This window comes from Chrysochloris asiatica, unplaced genomic scaffold (genome assembly GCF_000296735.1).
Source record: "Chrysochloris asiatica unplaced genomic scaffold, ChrAsi1.0 scaffold00033, whole genome shotgun sequence".
In the NCBI taxonomy this organism is placed as follows: Eukaryota; Metazoa; Chordata; class Mammalia; order Afrosoricida; family Chrysochloridae; genus Chrysochloris; species Chrysochloris asiatica.
In genome coordinates, this window is record NW_006408551.1 from 797,403 (window position 1) to 802,278 (window position 4,876).

The following is a 4,876-nucleotide window of genomic DNA, read 5'->3' on the forward strand; positions in this document are numbered from 1 at the left end:
TGGAGAAGGATGTCATGCTGGGTAAGGTGGAGGGTTAGAGAAAAAGAGGAAGACCCCCAACAAGATGGATTGGCCAGGTGGCATCATTGATGGCATCAAGTGGTAGTGAGGTTGGCCCAGGATCGGACATTGTTTCATTCTGGTGTACATGAGGTCACTATGAGTCGGTTCTGACTCAATGGCACCTGACAACAACAACAACAACACATTCCATGTTCTGATTTTCAATGGATGTTTACAGCTCTTTCTCTTCATTTTGAGTTGTGCCCCATCCGCAAATGAAAGTTCTGTGGGCTTTTCTCCCACGAGCTTAAGTCTATTCACGTCATCATGGTCAACAACTCTACTTTGAGGAGGCATCTCTTCCCCAGTCACATTTTGAGTGCCTTCTAACTTAGGGGCTCATTTCCTGGCCCTGTATCTGATAGTGTTTCTCTGTTATTCTTAAGGTTTTCAGTGACTAGTGATTCAGAAGTAGTTAGTCACTCTTTCTTCCTATTCTGTCTGTCTGGAAGCTCATCTGAAACCTGTCCACCTGCTGGTTATTTAAAATACTGGTGGCATAGTCCTCAGAATCACAGCAACTCAAGCCACCACAGCACGACAGACAAATGCGTGGTGGCCGTTTGGTTTAATGTCAAAACTGTCACTTTAAATTTCTATATCAATCCTGATACAATCAAGATGTTCTCTCCCAAGATGGTGGCTCCAGGAACAGCTGAGTGTCTTGAACTAGAAAACAATGGATTTCTGGATTCTCCTACAAATTCACCCAGCTGTAAGCCCTCCAATCCTCCAAACATACCTTTATATATGTTTCAGAGTTCCAGCACCATCTCCTGAGCCTTCTTGGCCTGGTATTCCATGTTATTGACGGAGCACCTCACTGCACATCTACCCGATCTGCCATCTTGATTGTATTTCATATATATATATATATATACCATGTTCTGATTGTTAATGGATGTTTACAATTGTTTCTCCTCATTCTGAGTTTTTCCCCATCACAAATGAAGACCCCCAAAGCTTTACTCCGTTTGCCTCATTATGGTCAACTCTAATTTGAGAAGACAGCACTTCCCCATTTATATTTCACATCAACAAATGAAGGTCCCCAAAGCTTTACTCCATTCGCCTCATTATGGTCAACTCCCATTTGAGAAGACAGCACTTCCTCATTTATATTTCGAGTGCCTTCCAACTTGAGGGACTTATATTCTGGCACTATATCTGACAATGTCCAGCAGTTATTCATAAGGTTTTCAGTGGATAAACATTCAGAAGTAGTTTGATGCTCTTTCTTCCTGGACAATCTTAATCTGGAAGCCCTGCTGTAACCTGTCTACCGTGAGTGACCCTGCTAGTATTTAAAATAACAGTGACATAGCTTCTAGCATCACAGCCACATGCAAATCACCACAGTATGACAAATTGATAGATGAGTGGTAGAATGGCTGTGATACAGAAGCCTAAAAACAGAACTGCTTTGTGACAATATCCTCCCTACTCCAGGTGAATGCCAACAGAATCCTTTTACTCTCACTGAAATCACACAACTGAAGATTCAGTGTTGGGACACATAGAAAGTGCTCTTCTAAACAACCTGACCCCAGTCTCATAGAAGCAGGTGGTGAACTCCAATTTTCCCACTGGACAGCTGTTGGCTCCAAGTAGGGAGCTAATGAACTCTAAATAGCGAGCTGATCTTCCATACTCTGCCTCACAGAACCAATTTCCTCATTTAGGGCAGTTTCATCAGTGTCTAGCTTCAAGCTGAGCCTCTATCCACTCCCAGCAGCAGAGATTTACCAAGGTGGGGCTAGTCACTGCTAAGTTTACCTCTCTCCAGTTCCTACAACACTGTCAGTATTGAGCTTTAACGCCCCATCAGCAACAAGGATATTGAGTCCAGCTTTCGCATCCATATGAGGTTATTGAAAATACCAAGGCTTGGGTCAGGCACACCTTAGTCCTCAAGCTGACATCTCTGCTCTTCAATACTTTAAAAAGTTCCTGTGCAGCAGATTTGTCCATTGCAACATGTCGTCTGATCTCTTGACTACTGCTTCCGCAAGTGTTGACAGTTGATCCAAGAAGAATGAAGTCCTTGACAACTTCAATCTTTTCTTCATTGATAAGAATGTTCTTTATTGGTCCAGTGGTGAGGATTTTTGTTTTCTTGACATTGAGATGCAATCCACACCGAAGGCTGAGTTCTTTGATCTTCATCAGTAAATGTTTCAAGTCCTCTTCACTTTCAGCAAGCAAGGTTGTATCATCTGCATATCGCAGGTTGTTAATGAGTCTTCCTCCAAGCCTGACGCCACGTTTTTCTTCAGAGAACCCAGCTTCTCGGATTATTTGCTCAGCATACAGGTTGAATAAGAATGGTGAAAGAACACAACCTTGTCGCACAACTTTCCCAATTTTAAAACATTCAGTGTTCCAATGCTCTGTTCTAACAACTGCTTCTTGGTCCAGGTACAGATTTCTTAGAAGTACAATTAAGTGTTCTGGAATACTCATACTTCTCAATGTTGTCCATAGCTTGTCATGATCCACACAATCAAAAGCCTTCACGTAGTCAATAAAACATAGGTAAACATCCTTCTGGTATTCTATGCTTTCAACCAAGATCCATCGGACATCAGCAATGATATCTCTCGTTCCACGGCCTCTTCTGAATCCAGCTTGAACCTCTGGAAGTTCTCTGTCAATGTATGCTTGCAGCCATTTCTGCATTACCTTTAGCAAAACTTTACTCGCTTGAGATATCAAAGAGATTGTCCGATGATTTCCGCATTCCATTGGGTCACCTCTCTTTGGAATGGGCACAGATATGGATCTCTTCCAATTAGTTGGCCAGATAGTTGTCTTCCAAATTTCTTGGCAGAGATGAGTGAGTGCCTCTTGTGCTGCCTCACTTTCTTGAAAGATTTCAATTTTTATCCCATCAATTCCTGGTGCCTTGTTCTTTGCCACTTCTTTCAATGCACTTTGACTTCCTCCCTGAGTATCATTGGCTCTTGTTCATATGGTACCTCTTGAAATGGTTGAACATTAACCATTTCCTTTGGTATAATGACTGTGTGTATTCCTTCTATCTTTTCTTGATGCATTCTGCACATTCATTAATTTGTCCAGAGAAGCTTTCAATAATGAAAGTCGAGGCTTGAATATTTTCTTCAGTTCCCCCAGCTTGAGAAATGCTGACCGTGTTCTTCTCTTTTGGTTTTCTAATTCCAAACTTGGAGTTCTAAGTCTAACTTGGAGTTAGAAAGGGAAATTACAGAATTATAAATAAATAAATTTAGGTAAGAAAAGAGCTCTGGTAGTATAGTGGTTACGAATCGGGCTGTGAGCCTCAAAGTCGGCAGTTCGAAACTAGCAGCTGTTCTACGTGAGAAACATGGGATTTTCTGCTCCTGCAAAGATTTACAGCCTCGGAAACCCAGGTCTGGGTCGTTATGAGTCGGAACCGACTCCACGGCACCTAACAACAACAACAAGAAATTTATTAGATGGCAATAACAATCCGCGAACTTGAGCATAAATCAATATAGTTTACTCAGTCTAGGCAAAGGGAAAAAAAAAATCTGAAAGAAATGAACTGTAGAAATAAGAAAAAAAAAAAAAAAAGAGCCTCAGTGGCCTGTAGACATAACAAACATATTAACATTTCTATTAATAGATCCTCTGGAGAGAGAATATTTAAAGTAGGATTTTATATGTGAAGTGGTATTTTAAAGTAGATAAGTTAATCATGTATACTTTTAAGCATATTGTTGTTGTTTCTGACCCATAGCGACCCTGTATAGGGTTTCCAGGGAGTGGCTGGTGAGCTTGAACTGCCAACATTGAGGTTAAAGCCAACTTTGCAGCCCAGTGTGTAGCAACCATTAAAATAAAGAGGAATATTATAGCTTATGTAAGTGGTAGTGATGGTGGTGGTTGTGTGGTGTTCAGTTGGTTCTGATGCATAGCAACCCTGTATTGGGTTTTATGGGAACAGAAAGCCTCATCCTTCAACCACGGAACAAATGATAGATTAGAACTGGTGGCCTTGTAGTTAGCAAATCAACTTGCAACCCAATACCAAACAGGCCTCCTTAGGTTCAGACAAGTAATTATAACAAAAATACCAAATTAATCCATTGCCATCAAATCTATTTTGACTCTGGCAACCGTATGTGTTACACAGTAGAACTGAACTTTTTACAGTTTCTTTACTGTAGTCTTCAGGGAAATAGACTAACAGGCCTCTCCTTTTAGCCACTGGTACATAGGTTCAAACTCCCAAGCTTTTGGTTAACAGCTACATGCAGACCCCAAAAGCCAAAAAGAGTAACTGAAAATCATAAATAAATTGGTGTCAAAATTGTGGAGGAGCAGTGTCTGACCTCCTCTATTACTATAGATGAGTTTGGTTTTGGTAGAATTTTAAGTATGTGCGTTTATACAGTGTAAGCAAAAGCGAAGAGACTTTCACATAAAAATCTCCATCACATCTATCATTTTTAAACAACTTTCAAAAGTTATGACTGACTGAACCAAAAAGTAAGGTATGGTTTTCGAGATTAATAATATTTCCTTTTTATAAAATCTAGCCCATATTTTTTTCTGAAAATAAAGATATTTTGCTTATTTTTATTTAAATTGGATATGTGAATTGTAAGCTATGTTATTGTTTTGTTTTTAGGTACCTTCCAGTCAGTTCTGTACAAAAGAATGAAATACTTCCTGGTCCTGCACCATTCTCACAACTGTTGTTACATTTAAATCCATTGCAGTTGACACTGCACCAATCCACCTCATTAGGTGAAAGGGAAAAACAACCCAGCGCCGCTCATCAACCACACGGCACACCAGATGGCCC